Source organism: Trachypithecus francoisi, unplaced genomic scaffold (genome assembly GCF_009764315.1).
Source record: "Trachypithecus francoisi isolate TF-2019V2 unplaced genomic scaffold, Tfra_2.0 Lachesis_group0, whole genome shotgun sequence".
Taxonomy (NCBI): domain Eukaryota; kingdom Metazoa; phylum Chordata; class Mammalia; order Primates; family Cercopithecidae; genus Trachypithecus; species Trachypithecus francoisi.
The window spans coordinates 111,609,472-111,627,989 of record NW_022681453.1 but is presented as its reverse complement, the minus strand read 5'-3'; the positions used below and the strand labels follow the sequence as shown (position 1 = coordinate 111,627,989).

The 18,518-nt window shown below is 32.3% G+C and overlaps 1 long non-coding RNA gene across 8 annotated transcripts in view; it reads right to left on the bottom strand.

The window, feature by feature from the left end:
- The window catches only part of LOC117083679, a 110,688-nt gene extending 92,965 nt beyond the window's left edge, over window positions 1-17,723 (bottom strand). For all 8 annotated transcript variants that reach the window (XR_004437165.1, XR_004437167.1, XR_004437164.1 and 5 more), the window contains exon 1: window positions 17,583-17,723. This is a non-coding gene — a long non-coding RNA (uncharacterized LOC117083679). The remainder of the gene's footprint in view (window positions 1-17,582) is intronic.
- Window positions 17,724-18,518: the final 795 nt, after the last annotated feature.

The window sequence follows — 18,518 nt, the reverse complement described above, 5'->3', positions numbered from 1 at the left end:
AGAATGAAATTGAACCCTTTGTTTTTGCAGCATCTAAATTTGTCAAGACTTATAAAAGAACTGTAGGATCACCTTATTTTATGGGTGTTGATACATAAAAATATTTGTTGAAGAAAGTTATTCTGAATAAAGGCAAAAAGGCAGTGCCAGTTAAAATGTGGACTGAAATTTTTAAATGTTTCAATACAAAAATAGAATGAAGAATATAATTAATTTAGTAGAATTAACCCTGAGCTTACTAAAACTTTAGGAAAAATATATAAGAATTTTATCAATTAAAAAAATATATTTTTGGCCTGTAGAACTGTAACAATAGAAACAATAGCATCAATAAACTATTTCAAATTTATTAGCCTTAAAGTGCAACTATGAAGAAAATTATAAGGAACATCTGAACATACATTCTTTAGTGACTTGATTTTAGAGACAGATATGGCTAATTGCCAAAAGCTTATGAATATGAATCAAAAATAATCTTTCCACCTAATTTTAAAAGTAATTGTTAATGTTTTGCCTCACTTTGGTATACACAGGTATATCTTTTTGTTACATAAATAATTTTATTTGTACAAAATAATATTTTTTTAAAAAATAGTTTTTGAATAAAAGATTTTTTATATGTTCAACAGCATAAATTAATAAATAAATGTAAATATTACAAAGTTTTGATTATTTTATAATCTCCTTTCACTTTCATAAGTTTTCTGATTTGGACTAAAAAATTTATCCTATCCAAATCTGAAATCATAGAGCCATCTGGGGATCTTCCTTCTCCTTCCCTGTGCTGACTTCACATACAGTTACTTACTATAGCCTATCAATTTTTTCAGAATATTTTCTTCTTCATCTTTACCTCACTGGTTTAGTGTAGGCCTTCATCATACCTTGTAAAAATCTCTGGTAACCTCCTAGTTCAATCCCTGTCTCTTCTCTACAAATGCTCAACTCATTAGTCCTACTGCTATCACACAAATTTTCAAAAAGGAAAATCAGATTTTGTTATCCAAAGGTATCAATTTCCTCAATCAGGGGTGTTTTCTAACCATAGTCTAAATACCAAACACATTACATAAAATTGTAAAGTATTTTATTAATTAGTCTTTGCTTTTGTCTTCAACGATTTAGCTTGTTCTTCTTCATTCATCTCTGATTATATGTTCCTGCTCTTTGCCTTTGCACGTGATTTTTCTGCTCCCCAGAGTAAACACTTGCCTAAAGTACTTGGAAATTCTCTTGTTAGATTTCAAAACCTAGTTCAAGTGATATTCTTTTCTCTGTGAAGATTTTCTTGTCCATATTGTAAAGCTGAGATTATACTTATCTTTGTCCCACACTATATATGATGTGTGTATGTGTAATTATATGTGTGTGTGTAGTAGTAATAGTAGCTCTTATCACACTAGATTTTAATTATTGTTTTGAGTCTGCCTTGCCTTCTGGACTTTGAGACACTAAATGCTGACTTTTAGTTTTATCCATTGAAAATGGACAAATGCTTATTCCAAAGAGATACTCAGAAAAGAAAAAAAAAAAAAATCTTTGCTTCCTCAGTAGCTGGAAGGAAGAATGAAGGACATACACACTGACTGTTCAAATTTATCTGTATTTCAGCATATTATGTGTTTCTTGAGGATGTATGAACACACACAAAACCAATGCAAAATTTACACAAAATAAAAAATGCAAAAACTGAACTGATAAAGAACGATAAAGAATTCACATGCTTTTTTTTTTCTTTTTTTTTTTTGCCAGACGTGTGTGTTTTTTTCTTTTGTTTTGTCTCCTAGATTTGGAAGTTTGCCCTCAACAATGTTGATCATTGAATCTGACAGAAACACCTGCATCTGGTGTATTTAGTTAGAAAATCTCTGGATTATTTAATAATCTAGTTTTTCATTGGATTGTCATCACAAATAGCATAAACTTTACTGTATATCAAAAACATTTTGTATATTTAAATTGCAATTTATTTTGTATTAGTGTTGTTATAATAACTAGCAAATTTAATTTCTCTGTCAGTTTCTATAACTGATGCAACTATATTATCTAAAACCTAATTTGGGGGATGAAATTTTAATATAAAGCATCAATTTACTTGTAATTGTCCAAAACCTTTTGTCTTATTTCCAATTGTTCATGAAACAGACTATAAGCATCCAATAAATTACACAATAAATTATTTTTCTTGAATTAAACACATACACTTTCCAAACCTATACTTTCTGTGTCTTCTTCTGTTTGTCCAAGAAAGCTATTTTACAATTATGTCAGGTACAAGTATAGATTTAAAAGAGTCTTAATTATATTTGCTAATTGGTAGTATATAAATACTTAATTCTACCTTCTAACCTCATAAATAGTAGGTTCAGTTGTGTCTGTATGTCTGTGAGTGTGGGAGTTTTGGACTCATCCATGGCTGCATTAAATTTGATGATCATAAAAATGAAAATTGGTATTAGTGAAAATGACAATGATGGTGACAGACATAATTATTTGTTTTTTGATAAACAATATGATTTCATGGATACATGTTATTAGACTCATATTATTGATCAAAGAACTAAATTTAAGAGCAGTGACTTGACCACATGCATTCTACATGGATGAGGATGGACATAAACAGGTCAAATTTAATGTTGTTTTCATTATGTATGAATATAATTCATGAGTCTATTTGATTACATTTGAGCCTTACAAAACTAAAATTAGTAGACTGATAATGGTACCTTTTTCAGGATAATTTGTTTATGATTTTCAAGTAATATCTTGAGTACAAACTGTTTTTTCAATGATAAAGTAGAAAAATTTTGGCAAGGTGTGGTGGCTCATGCCTGTAATCCCAGTACTTTAGGAGGCTGAGGTCAGTGGATTACCTGAGGTCAGGAGTTCGACAGCAGCCTGGCCAAAGTGGCGAAATCCTATCTCTACTAAAAAGACAAGAATTAGCTGAGAATGGTGGTGTGAGCCTGTAATCCCAGCTACTCGAGAGGCTGAGGCAGGAGAATCACTTAAACCTGGGAGGAGGAGGTTGCAGTGAGCTGAGATCATACAACTGCCCTCCAACCTGGGCAGCAGAGTGAGACTCTGTCTCAAAAATAAATAAATAAATAAATAAATAAATAAATAAATAAATAGAAAAATATTCCAGACTTTCAAATAGCAGATTTAACCACTCTAAAATATAACGTAATCAACTGAGCACTATTCATAAAGAGGACAACAATATACATCCAGAAGAGGAGATTATACATATTACCAACTCTTCTAAATTTAGAAACACATGCTGCATTCCCAGGCACTTGGGCAAATTTGAGCAATTTGAGATTCTAAGAAATATGAAAGCAAAGTTGTTTTTTTTTTTTTTTTTTTTTTTTTTTTTTTTTATGAACAGCAACATCAACCATGAGACCAGCATTTAAACTGAGAGAGCAGAGATCCAGGAATTGTGAACATATGGAGAAAATTATTTAAAACAGTAATTATCTTATTAGTTGTCTTGCAAAATGAACATTTAAAATTGAAATGTTCTTCAGTAAACACTAAATTCAGGCCAATCTGCTTCTATTAGAAAGAAAGTGATGTGTAAAATAGTCCAGAATATGAACATTGTCCTGAATATTAAGAATTTGTAGCCAAAACTATTCCTTAAATGTATATTCCCCATTTTCTTTCTAAATGAGTTATAAAATCACATATTAGTTTTCTTTCAAATAATTTGCTTGAGAAACACTTTGTGGTTGGTACAAGTGCCAGCCCACTATTACTGACATAAAAATAGAGAAATACTCTATGTAAACCCTGGGCTTCATTTTACTGCATAAAGAGTTAATAGTTTTTCAGTGGAGAAAGCAGTATCAATCATATCATTAAATAATAGTTACCTACCTGCCAGGTAACTGTGATTTTTGGCATCGTAGGCATACAGTGATAGCTTGGCCAAATATTATTTATATTACTGCCATTTCATTCCCAGAGGTACTCTTTGGCTTTCTAAATTGATCTGATATCTGTAGTTCTTCCAGGAATAAGGTTTAAAAATATAACAGTGATTCTGTGGATAGGTATATAGAAATATAGGAATCCAAATATACATTTTTTTCCATTTGGGAATTATAATACATTCTCTAGCTATTGTAAACTTTTCAAATATACGTATTTGCTCTTGATGTAAAGCAAAGTATAGTCAAATGATAAAAGTTCAAAGCACTACAGCGATATTGCTAAAATGTTATGTATCTGAAAATTAGATTTTTTAAAAAGCAACGTTTACAGTCTATTCCTTCACACTGTGTTAAATATAAATTTCATGGATTTATTACTCTCCATTTAATCTCTTTATCGCTCTCTTAATTTAACTTGAAACTTCTGGTTTTGCATCACTTTCCTGTACTAGAACCATAATATTCATGTTGATGTTATCCCCAGTCTTTTACAGACTTTCTAACAAATGAGTTTTATAATTATTATCATTTTTTTGGACTGCATTATTTTCTATTAATAGTTTCTCAATATTACTCTTCTCCATCAGGAGCTACTCAAAAGTAACAATTTTGTCTTTTTTCTTTTCGCTATTGTTATTGTTTTACGGATTGTTGGACTTGGTTACTTATCTGCTGTATACCAAATTTTCTCTTTAGCATACTTTTGTGTCAATGTAGTTATTTCTAATTTACCCAAAATTCTCAAATATATATATATATATATATATATATATATGTGTGTCTTATTTTGGGGGGCTTTATTTTAAACAACTCTAAAAGAAAATTATGATATATGTTTTCCTCTTGTTACATTAATTCTCTTCTAAATTGAACACTGAGTGAATTTAAAACAGCATTTCTAAATGTTGTAATATATATTGAAAGGCAGAAAAATTTTCAAGGATTGAATAACTTTATGAATCATTTGATTAAATGTCATTAAATAGGGATCTTTACTGCAAAACCTTAAAGAATATTTTACAGGCTAATGAACTTAATAAGATCTTCCAAACTCATTTGCCCAAATAATCTTTTCTTGTCCAAGAATCCTATAGATTAGCATTTATCCAAAACCAGTTTAGGATGAATGTGGATTACATGTAAATCATTTGAGTATTATATTGTACATAACCTCTCTCTCTCTCTCTCTCATATTATCCTTCCATTCCAAAAGAAATACCTGGTATGTTCCTATTATTCTTCTAGGGGATGGGAATAGAGTGATAAAAAAGAGTAGAAAAAGTCACTAATACAGTATATGTCTAGAGGAAATAAAAATAATATACATGTAAAATAAATTCAAGCAGAGATGAGTATTATGTCCCAAACACCATATAAAACAGCAGATAAAATAGAGAGAACTGAGGTAATTATTTAGATCTCAGGGCAATTCTCTCTGAGATGTCACTTGGGCTGAGACCTCAATGAAAAGAGAAAGCCAGACATGTGATGATTAGAGTGCAGAGAATGCCAGGAAAAGAAGAAAGCAGGCACAAAATTCTAAGGATGGAAATAAGTTTAGTGCTTTCCAGGAATGTAGAGCATCAAGTGTGGTTAGAATAAAATCAGTGAGGAAAAAGAGATAGGCAGTGGAGAGTGAAGCAGTAACTAGATCATGGATAGACTAGTGTGGAGCTTTGATTTTATTCAAAGTGCAATGGGAAGTCATTGGAGGGTTTTGAGCAGAGGAATGACATGAATTTTAAAAGATCACATTGGCAGCTGTGTGAAGAATGGCTAATTGGGGGAAAAAAGTTGAGACAGACAAACCATTAAATAGACTATTGCATTTTCCCAGAAAGGGAAGATTTCTTGGGCAAGAGTAGTAGCAAAGCAAATAAGAAGTATTTTGAAAAGAAATAAGAGGATTTGCTGATGGATAGAATGTGGGTACTGTGAGGAAGAGAATAAATGATAATTCCTAGGCGAGATTAAACAACGGAGTGAATGTGACACTGATAATTAATATGAGAAAGACTGGAGGAGGAGGATGGAGAATAATATAAAGATGAGAAGATAATTATGCTTTGAGACCCAACAGGAGAAATGAAATAAACAACTAGTTAAATAAATGTGAAGCTAAGAAGAGACATAAAGCCTGGAGAGCGTTCACTAGGATGATAGTATGAGTTATGGGACTGGATAGGTTACTTGAGATACAGTTGACAGAAAGGAAAAGAAAACCCATGACCAAACCCTGGTAAATACATATATTTTGAAAATGTTAAGTTTATAAGTTTTAAACTTATAAATGTATAAATTATAGATTATAAATTATATAAATTATATAAACATAAATTATATAGTTAAATTATATAACTTATGTCATATTATATTAACTTATATTTGATATATTTATATATAATTTAAAATACATTATATAAATATGTATAAATGTTGTATTTATATATCATATATTTTATGCAATATATAATATATAGAACTATACTATAATATATTTCTAAAATTTATTATAAATTTTGTAAATTTATAAATCATAAATTTATAGCAATTATATATGTGTAGCAATTTACAAATTATACATTTTTAAAAATTATTCTGTATATTAAGCAATGAGCATATTTCAAGATGCTTCAGTATCCTCAGAATTTACAGACCATGGTTCTGGGGAAATCCAAGTATAAAGCTACTAGATTAGACCTAAATCATCACATACTGGAATCATATTCTCAATCAAACAATATAACTCTGCGAAGGTAAAAATCTGGAGCCATATCATTCAGAAGCAACAAAACTGTTACATTTTCTACCTCCTTATTTTCTCAAAAGAACTACAATTTAATTTTTGATATCATATTAAGGCATAACGAGTTGATTTTCTGAGAGGATAATTGAAACATCACTAACACTGATTCAGACAGGGAAACTTTGAAAAGTGATTCTGGTCATTACTAAGCAAAATTTTACATTAAGAGCTCTATTAGAATAGACACTTCATTGCCATAGGATCTAGAGATTTCTTTTCAAATACTATCACTATTGCAATGTACGTAATATTGGATAAATTCCACCTGAAGACATGTTGCAGCAATTAAAACAACTGCACAGAAACCCAGTAAGTTTACAATAATAAAATTCATCTGCATAGAAATGTCTATCATCTATTTTTCTATCACTTAGTATGCCCATATATCATCTATAATCAATTAGCCAGTTTATGTTGTCCTCTAGATATAATCTACACTTTTTTTTTATTTCTAGAAGCAAATGTATTTTCTTTTTTCATTTCTACAAGAAAATATCCTACTAATGTGATTACATTGTTCCCAAGACAACTGAAAAGCAAGATTAATGAAAGATTCTATTTAAATATCTGCTTAAATTAGGATAGCTTTTGAGAAAACTGAAGATTGTATAATAAGAAAAAAACAAATATTTAGAGAGTTATTAAGAAATTAATTACTAGATGTATAACAGATGTATTATGGTTATGGCTATAAATATATTCTACTAATATGTTTTTACTAGGAAATAACTAGTTGGTTGTGTGTCAGCAGTTCTCATTTTATAAAATACATGTAATTACATTCTGACTTCAGTACACTATAGATGGTGATAGACTACACAACCCATAGCTGTGAGGATTTACAAGGGAAGGCTCTATTTCTAAAGACAGGGAGTGCTTCTAAATTGTGGCAATCTCTTAATTCCAGCCTAAGTTTGCTTTAGATTAGGTAAACTCAGTTTTGACTATTCTTTTGAACATGATGTAACATAGTGGTGGTGAAGAATAGGGGAGTGGAGGAAAATAGTAATAAAATTAAAACTGAACAGAAAAAGTCTGAATCATTGCAGCAGGCAAAGGGGAAGGAAATAAGCTATCACCAACAATTGGCTGGATTTGGTATGAAAGATGGAACATTTGAAAATTAGCTGCTGTAATAAAATGGAAATTTCCTGTAGAGTTTTAAAAACACATGAAGAAATGCTTTTATAATTTCATCAACATTTTCAAATACACTTCTGTATCATTTGCACATTCCCACTTTTGTCCTTTTTAATGAAATGCATAATTATTTATTATTAAATATTTCTGATAGCTCAATTATATTAAAAAGTACTGAAAAACTGTGTTATGTCATTCTTAGTTATGAGCCAGACATTAATACTTGTGCTTATAATTTTCAAATATTCTACCTATATTTACTTTAGCATTTATAAATCAAGTGAGGTTAACACATTTCAAATACTTTATTAGCCATAGCATAATCCAAAGTTACTCGTGGTTGTGAAGAATAATAAGTAATACTCCTGACCACAAACAGCTGGAAATTTGGTTTGGAAAAAAAATTAAAATTATATGGAAATGTAATCATTATATAATAAGAATTATATTACTGTTCAAATAAATATTTTTAAATGTCATTAATAAATAGCAAAACTATGAATATGTGAAAGACACAAATCTTGACATATTTCACTCATGTGGAAAGGTTTAGGTGGAAATGGAAATTAGGTTTAGGTGGAAATATGAAAGATATTTTTGTTTACCTTCAGAAATCTCAAAAGCTTTAATACTTTTGTTATCCATGTTTATGGCTTTCTTTAATTATGAGACATCATAGTGAAATACATGAAGAAAGAGTAAATTCTACTAAGAAAATGGTTTCAACAAATCCATTTTGAGTTTAACTGATGGAAGCTTCAAATCGATTACATTCAACAACTATGAATTTTGTGTCTACTATGTGCAAGGCAAAATGCTAGATTTTTTTTGATAATGTTTTAAATGTATTTCCTTATTTTACTAACTGACAGGATCAACCAAATATAGCCTATTCAAACCACAAAAAATATAAGGCTGCCAGACTGACTTAATCCAGAAAGGTCACTGATTTGTTACTTCCTATGAAAACATTCAGCCTACTTTGCACACCAAACAGCTCCAAATTGAAAAGACTTATTAATTCCATAGAAACTGGGTCAAAATGTGAATATAATACAAATTGAAGTTCACCATCATTTTTTATGAAGACATATAGACAGAATGGCTGTAATTTACAATTTGGGTACCTATTCTAAGGTGTAAGACATTTTATTGAAAAAAGAATAAAAGTATGAAAATATTTAAACTTGCATAAAAAGAAACATAATCTCACACTCCTAATTAATTTTACACTCTAGCACACTAAAACATGTATGAATAATTCTTTTAAACAATTGAAATAATTATGTGTATGTTGTTACAAATATTTCTATTTCTTATGAATGTTTGTCTGTAGTCTTGCCCTGCCCAAAATGGTAGCAGCTTGCTACATGTGGATATTGAGATTGGAAAAGTGACTCAACCAAATTGAAATGTGCTATAAGTGTAAATTATGTCATAATTTCATAGACTTAGTACAAATCAAAGAATAAAATAATCTTTCATTGATGTCATTTATATTGATTATATGTTGAAATAATAATATTCTCAATGTATTGCTTAAATAAAATAGATCATTAAAATTAATCTTACCTCACTTATTTCCATTTTCTCATGTGACTGCTAAAAATGTATAAATTATATATGTGGCTCACATTCTATTTTATTTGAACAATGTTGGACTATATGGTATTCACTTGCTACTTTTAATGATCAAATAATATTCTTAGATGGTAATTAATGACAGTATTATTAACATTCTAATATTGCATATTCTGGAGGCTTCAATTAAGTTATTCCAACTCTGTAAAATACCACAATGAATAAAAATATTTATAGGTTTCTATTTCTATCAAATTATTTTATGAGAATAAAGTGGTAGAAATGTATCAAGCTAAAGGTCATAGATATCCTTACAGATCTTGTTACATATAACTACACTGCGTTTTGTAGAAAGGTTATATACATTTATAATGCCTACAGCCAAAAAATTAGTATACTAGGTTCACCAAAACCATTCTGGAGTTAGTTGTATAAAAAAAGAGAAAAAAATGCTACCTTAGCTACTACGAAATTATCTCTCACAGTTACTTTAGTTTACATTTTTAGTTTTTACAGATGATGAATGGTATATTTTTGTATTTGCTAATGCATCTTCTGTAATTTTTCTCCTCTTAGCCTTTGCCTGTTTATTTGAATTTTTATAAGTTTCTTATAAATCTAAAGAAAATATGAGTACTTCAGTAAAAGAGCTGAGCATCTGTATTAGATCTGACAATTGTTGAATGAGTACTCTTTTTCAATTCCTGTGCTAGTGATAGTGACAGGAGACAGACAAATTCCTAGGCAGACAGTGATGGGTTCCTGGTGAAATATGGCCTTTGAGTCAAGGACAGTTTAAAGCCTGAAAACTGAGCTACCAGTTCCAGATAGAGTCCAAGACTGGAGTAAGAAATTCTATTCCCATCTTACCCACTCTCCTTTGATTGATTTCTTCTGAATTATGTCTCTTAACCAATCAAATGGTGCTTTTTCCAAGACCACATGTATTAGTCCATTCCCCTGCTGCTAATAAAGATATATTTGAGACTGGGTAATTTGTAAAGAAAAAGAGGCTTAATAGACTCACAGTTCCACGTGGCTGGGGAGGCTTCACAATCATGGTGGAAGGTGAAGGAGGAGCAAAAGCATGTCTTACATGATGGCAGGCAATAGAACATGTGCACAGGAATTGTCCTTCCATCAGATGTCATGAGACTTATTCACTATCACAAGAATAGCATGGGGAAACTCACTTCCATGATTCAATTACCTCCAACTGGGTCCCTTGCGTGACATGTGGGGATTACGCGAACTACAATTCAAGATAAGATTTGAGTGGGGACACAGCCAAACCATATCACCACACATGGACAAATCAGCATGCACTCCCCCATTCAAAACCTATAATAACCCTGAACTCAGACTCACAGATGACTGCCCACTTTTGCATTCCCTCTCACTACTGAGAACTTTCTTTCTGTCATTTTATAAAATTCTACTCTGCCTTACTCTCTGGTGTCCTTGTACCTTATTCCTCTTGGTCGTGGGACAAGAACCCAGAACTCGCTAAACTATGGGAGTGAAAGAGCTGTAATACTCCTGCTTGCAGAGTTGCCGGCAGTGAGAACAAAAGAGCTGTAACAGTCCCTTTCACTCGCTGAGCTACAGGAGAGAAGAAGCCACTTAGCACCACTCCCTCTTGCTCACTGAACTACAGGAATGGAAAAAGCCATAATGCTAGTAATTTTACATATTTATTTTGCATTTAATTTTCACCGTATCTTTCAACATAGATATTGCAAAACCCATTTAAGAAACTGAAATATCAGTTTAAATAAATTTACAAAGAATCAAAAATCTGTTAAGAGAAAAAGACTAGGCAGATTGTCTTCAAAGCCTTTATTCTTTCCATTAAATAACTTGGCCCCTATATAATACGTAATGACTTGTTTATATCACACATGGTACATTTTGTGCTTTTTTCTGTCATTTAAATATACATTTGCTATGTAAAAAAATACAAATAGGCAAACCAACAAAAACCCTCTATTGTGGCAGATTTTTTCTGAAACTTTTAATGTGGTAAAAGAGAGAAATTCTTGAAATATCAGAAAAATTGATATTAAAAAGCTGGATTTGGGGAAATGACGATAAGAAAATAATGGGATTTACATTTGGATTTGGATAAAAGTCTATAATGTAGGCATTTGTGGAAAGATTTTACTGCATTCAGAAAATATTTACTGAATATATAAAGTAATCTAGCTGACAAGGACATGAGGCAGAGTAACTTCCTACCCACGTGACAAAGAATTATAAGAACAAAACAAATGTTGCCTAAGTATGTCACAGAAATTTTCAGTTAAAAGTGGCATCTAATCTCTATAGATGAGAAAGAATTTATTTAGTAATCAAGGTGGTGAAGGATGTTCCAGGCAGAGGAGATGGCATGAACACATAGATATGAAAAGATTAGACATGTTTAAAAATGCTGAAAATCTAGGTTTTATTAATGTTTAGATGCCTGTGTTAATTGAGAGGAGATATATTAGAATGAATCTTAATTATTATTGAGGACCTTTTCCCCAACACTATGATAGGTGTTTTTGACATATTTCTTTAATTCTCATAATTTCTTTATGATCCCATTTACGAACAAGGTCCTGTGCTTCAAAGAAATAAATAACTTAAGTTCACACCCTTGCTAAATGGTTGTGTCAGGTATCAAACCCAACCCTTACTGACTACAGCATCCTATTCTTTAATTAACACTTTTTTAGTTGTGTGAGGAGGACCTTGTAGATATTTTGATGTATTTTCTGGGGAAGGGACGGGTAACATTGAATTAAAATTAACTTTAAGACAAATCTAATTAATGATGCTGCTTGTGGCCTGAAGACGGGAAGGAACCAGTTAGAAGGCTACAGTGGGAGATTTGACAAGAATCAATGAGCATCCCAAACAGAGGCTAGATTGCACAAAACAGGGAGATTTCTAATCTACATAAGAATTAGAGTAATAACACCTGGAGACTCCCTACTTTTTTTTTTTTTTTTTTTTTTTTTTTTTTTTTGAGACGGAGTCTCGCTCTGTCACCCAAGCTGGAGTGCACTGGCCAGATCTCAGCTCCGCCTCCCGGGTTCACGCCATTCTCCTGCCTCAGCCTCCCGAGTAGCTGGGACTACAGGCGCCCGCCACCTCGCCCGGCTAGTTTTTTGTATTTTTTAGTAGAGACGGGGTTTCACCGTGTTAGCCAGGATGGTCTCGATCTCCTGACCTTGTGCTGGGATTACAGGCTTGAGCCACCGCGCCCGGCCGACTCCCTACTTTTAATAAGTGAAATACAGAGAGAAATTACGAATGACTACTGTTTTTCTAGCTTGAAAAATCAATTGCTGGCCATTATGCTGTTAATGTGAGAAGGGAAGTAGGAAAGAAAAAGTGAGTGAAGACAGTGAATTTAAATGTTTAGTTTTGAATTACTGGATCCTGGAGAATATAAAGCTAAAGATATAGAAAGGTCAGTTGAACATACAGATCTAACACTGAAATGAAAGACTCGAGAGGAAAATGTAAGCTTCTTCATTGGCCTGAGGCTGTCATTTAAAACTACTGAAAGAGGGCTGGACGTGGTGGCTCATACCTGTAATCCCAGCACTTTGGGAGGCTGAGGCTGGCAGATCCCCTGAGGCCAGGAGTTCAAGGCCAGCCTGACCAACATGGCGAAACCTCGTCTCTAATGAAAACATAAAAATTAGCCAGGCTTGGTGGCACACACCTGTAATCCCTACTGGGGAGGGTGAGGCAGGAGAATCGCTTGAACTCAAGAGGCAGAGGTTGCAGTGAGCCGAGATCGTGCCACTGCACTCCAGCCTGGGTGACAGAAACAGGCTCAATCTCAAAAACAAAAACAAAACAAAACAAACAAAGCACTACTGAAAGAGAGGAGACCAAGCAATCAACTACAATGTGATTGCAATAGAGATATGACAGGAGAGAAGACCTTAGAAATACCAAGTGAGGCTACAGTGGACCAGGAGTGTGAAGAGACTACCTGAGACCAAAAAGGGATGGTAGGGGTGATGGGTATATAAGAAGAGAAGAAAGAAAGAAGGGACATCAAAAAGACGTTACAGAAGAATCTTAAGAAGTAAAGAAAGGTCAAATGCCACAGAAAAATTAAGCAGATTGATGATGAAAAAGAGGCTATGGAATTTAATAATTAAGAGGTCTTGAATGACCTTAAGCAAAGCATATTGTGTCAACTGTCTGTGTGTGAGAAATTCAGATTTAAGTTGTGTTTCCACTTAAAATAGCAGTGACAATAACAATAGTAATCACTCTGAGAAAATTTCAGCCAGCTTTGAGGGGGTTAAAGAAGGCCTAAGCCTCAAAGCCAGGTCCTCTAACTTCAGACTCCACACTCTTTCATATTTATCATACTGTGCCTCTTTTGGTCAATGGAGCCCCGCTTATTTTGAACAGTGAGGGAGATGCTGATATTCAGCAGGACAAGCCTGATATTTGACATCTGGGATTTAATGAATCTTGGATCTGCCATGTACAAGCTGTGTGACATTGTGAGCCTTATTCCCTCATCTGAACCACAGAGAGAATAATAATATCCTCTTGAGGGTGGCTGGGAAAATTTAATGAGGAAGCAAGTGAGAAATGTGATAAGCAACTGTCATTAAAATAAATGTGTTTTTCCCCTTTAGTTTCTGTAAAAGACATACTTTATATCTATTTTTAAAAGATGGCAGGTTATTGGTAGCAATTGTTTTCGGTTAGCTAGGCAAGTGAAAACATACTGCTCAAACATGAGGTTTCTTTCTTTCTTTTTTTTTTTTTTTTTTTTTAAATAAAAGGAATTGGGCCATGTTCACAGCCAGAACAAAACAAAACAAAACAACAAAAAAAACAGTCTCTGTAACAGCCCTACATGTCACCATGAACAGGATTGTGTATTTCACATTTTAAATCTCAGTTTTTATAATATTACGTCTGAAATTTGTAGCTGGTTCTGAAAATATATTCAATAATATTCTTAAAAGCCTGAATTTAGAAAGCTCTCAATGTACTCTCTCCACAGTAAGAGCTACATAAATATTTTGCAGGGAAATGCATAAACATTTTCATATACTTGGAAACGATTACATTTTCATTTTCAACATCTTGTACAGAAAAAATAATTTCTTTAATAGTGATTTTATGCAAATATTTAGAATTTTTATTAATAGTGTTGCCTAGTAGAAACAGGAAGAAGTAAGGTTAGCCAGGTATGGTGGTGCATACCTGTAATCCTAGCTACTTGGGAGGCTGAGGCAGGAGAATTGTTTGAACCCGGGAGGTGGAGGTTGCAGTGAGCCAAGATTGTGGCACTGCACTCTAGCCTGGGCAACAGAGCAAGACTTTGTCTCAAAAAAAAAAAAAAAAAAAAAAAGAATTACATTTCCTGTTTTGTTCCCAAATAGCTTTGTTACTTCTGACAAGCCACCAAGTTTTCTTTCAGAGGTTATCTCAGATGAAAAAAATAGCTAAAATTATTAAATATTATGTTCTAGGCATTATGATTCACATGTATTAAATAACTTAGTCCTCTCAAGAAATGTGTGCAGGAACATTTTGTGGATAACAAAACAGATACATGAGAGGTTTTCTTAATTCACATTGCTAATAAATGTTAAGTGAGGATTAAAACCATGAAGTTCTAGTACCAGAGTTTATTATGCCTTTGAGCATTGCTGTCTTCCCCTCTGGGATTCCATAGAATTCTGGAGATAAAGCAACTACAGAATGCATCAGCTGCTCTTCTCATTTCAAACATGAAGACAGTGAGGTATAGAAATGTTATAAGATACATCAGGTTAGATCACAATTAGATCTGGACTTGTCACCCAGATCCCACAACTTTCTAGTGCTTGTTTTACTACATTACGTTGACCTCTCTCTTCTGGGCATAAAATCATGATTTTATAGAACCAGTTTAATAGGGGTTAATCTTGTGACTGAAGCTGCTTAGTGGCACAAATGGGCAACATTATTATTGTACTTTGACATACATAGTAAAGTGTCACGGATTTCCCAATACAAAATTGTTCTATATACTGAAAACCATCAAATGTTGTAAAAGAAATTAAAGAAAACACAAATAAAGGAAGAGATAGCCTTTTTTCATGGGTTAGAATAATCAATATTGTTAAAAGTCCCTATTACCCAAAGCAATCTGCAGATTCAATGTACTCATTATCAAAATTTCAGTATCATCTTTGATAGAACTGGAAACATCAATCTTAAAATGCTTATAAAACTACAAAAAAAAAAAAAAAAAAACTGACTAGCCAAAGCAATCTTAAACAAAAAGAACAAGACTGGAGGCATTACATACTCTGATTTAAAATCTGATTTAAAAATATATCGTAATTCTATTGTAATCAAAACACTATGGCACTGGCATTGAAGAACAAAACAAAAAAAAGATATATTAGCCAATGGAACAGGATGAGAAGCCTAGAAATAAACTCACATATTTACAGTCAGTTGACTTTTGACAAAGGAGCCAAGAACATACAATAGGGAAAGGCCAGTCTCTTCAATAAGTGGTGTCCAAAAAACTGGTATACATACAAAAGGAATGAAATTGGATCCTTGCATCACACCATACACAAAGAGTAAACTCAAAATGGATCAAAGACTTAAAATAAGACCTGAAATTGTAAAATTATTAGAGAAAAATTTCCATAACATTGGTCTAGGCAATGAATTTTTTGATATGACCTCAAAAGCTCAGGTAGTGAAAGTAAATACACACAAATAGAATAGCATCAAATTAAAAAGCTCCTGTACGGTAAAGAAAACAACAGACTGAAGAGATAGCCCACAGAATGGGCAAAAATATTTGCCTATCATACATCTGATAAGGGATTAATATCCAAAATATATAAAGAATTCAAACAACTCAATAGCCAGAAAACAAACAACCCACTTAAAGATGGGCAATGAACTTGAATAGACATTAATCAAAAGAAGATGTACAAATAGCCAACAGGCTCATGAAAAAATGTTCAACATCACTAATCATCAAGGAAATGCAAATTAAAAACACAGTGGTCTATTACCTCACAGCTGTTAGAGTAGCCATTATCAAAAGATGAAAGATAAGTGTTGGCAAGGATATGGAGAAAACCATTGTACACTATTGATGAAAATGTATATTAATATAGCCACTGTAGAAAATGGCATGGAGATTTCTCAAAAATTCTAAAAATAGAATTACATATAATCTGATAATCTCATTTCTGTTTATATATCCAAAAATAACATTGAAATGACTGTGTCAATTCACTATGGTCATGTTCATTGCAGCACTAGTCGAAATAGCCAAGTAATTAAATCAAACTTAGTTTTCATCAACGGATGAATGGAAAAAGAAAATGTTATATACACAATGGAATGCTCTTCAGACTTACAAAAGAAGGAAATTCTGTCATTTGAGGCAATGTAGATGAACCTGGTGGACATTAATGTAAACAAAATAAGCCAAGCATAGACAGACAAATACTACATGATCTCACTTATATGTAGAACCCAAAAAGTCAGACTCATAGAAGTAGAGGATGGTAGATACCAGAGACTGAAGGATGGAGGAAGGAATGCGGAAATGCTGGTCAGAGAGTATAAGGTTTCAGTTGGGAGAAATAAGTTTTTGAAATCTATTGCACAGCAGGGTGATCATAGTTAATAATAATGTATTTTATATTTCAAAATTTGTAAGAGTAAATTTCAAGTGTCTAAATACAACAAATGGTATGTAAATGAAGTGCTAGATATGTGAATTTGTTTGATTTAATCATTGTACACATATATCAAAACATCACCTTGCACCCCCAAAATATATACAATTATAATCTGTCAATTAAAAATAAAATTAATTTAAAAATTATTTCCATTATCTTGATAGTACTGTTCTTTTATGGGTTTCATCTGATTTTGAAAATTAGTAAGATCTTTTAATAAAAGGCTGTGGCAGAGACTATTTCCATGTGCTCTTCTAGTTACCCTTGTAATTAATGTTGGTCATGTGACTGCCAATGTAAGGTAGACAGAAAAAATATTTTAAAAATTTCCTTTTCTAGCCATTTAAAACTCCCTACTGACCCTACGGACCCTCTCACCTGTCATGTTGACTTTGACAACCATTTTCTTCTGAGGGCATGGAAGAAGAAAGATGGAAATAGTTTAAATCCTGGAGTCAGTGCTTAGAAGAAAGACACCTAACAGAGACATCTGTTGCCTCGATGAGAAATAAACATTTCAAGTATTAAGCCACTAGTATTTGGGCTTTATTGAGCAACATGGATACTAGGCTTTGTTGAGCAACACAGATATGGGATTACAAAATGAAATGAGACCATTTTCACCGATAGTAAAAACCAGCAATTTGTTTAGCAAATCAATGACAAGTAGTTAGGAAGTTGCTAAGAGAGGCTGGGGAAATGAAGATACACATTTTGCACTAGCCAAACCTTTAGTAATATTATCTATGGTAACTTGAAAAGCAGTTCTTATTTTACTAAATTTCATTTAAAGTTAGACTCTTGAATTCTAAAATCTCTATCATTTTTATCATAGTAAGTTATGATGGAGTTTTCACTTGGATATACAACTAAATCCTGGAAAGCAGATGTTCATCTATAAAATGGCGATTATAAGATTTATTTCTCAATGTTGAGCAAGATAAGAAAAAATTTGAAGGCACTTTGCACTATTAATACTGAGGTTGTCTTGAACAACTTGAATGAAAGTAGGGAAAAATTGAGAAGGAGACGGTGTGAGAAAAATATATTTAATTCTACAAAGTATGATAACTCTAAAATATATGTTTCAATAATATGAAATTGGTTAATAGAACCAGTACATCTAATTATACTTTCAATTTTTATCATTTGCAACTTATATAATTAACATGAAAATGTATAATTGTTGATACGGTTTGCTGTGTTCCCACCCAAATTTCATATTGAACTGTAGATGTCATGGGAGGGACCCAGTGGAAGGTAATTGAATCATGGGAATGGTTACTTCCATGCTGTTCTCATTATAGTGATTGA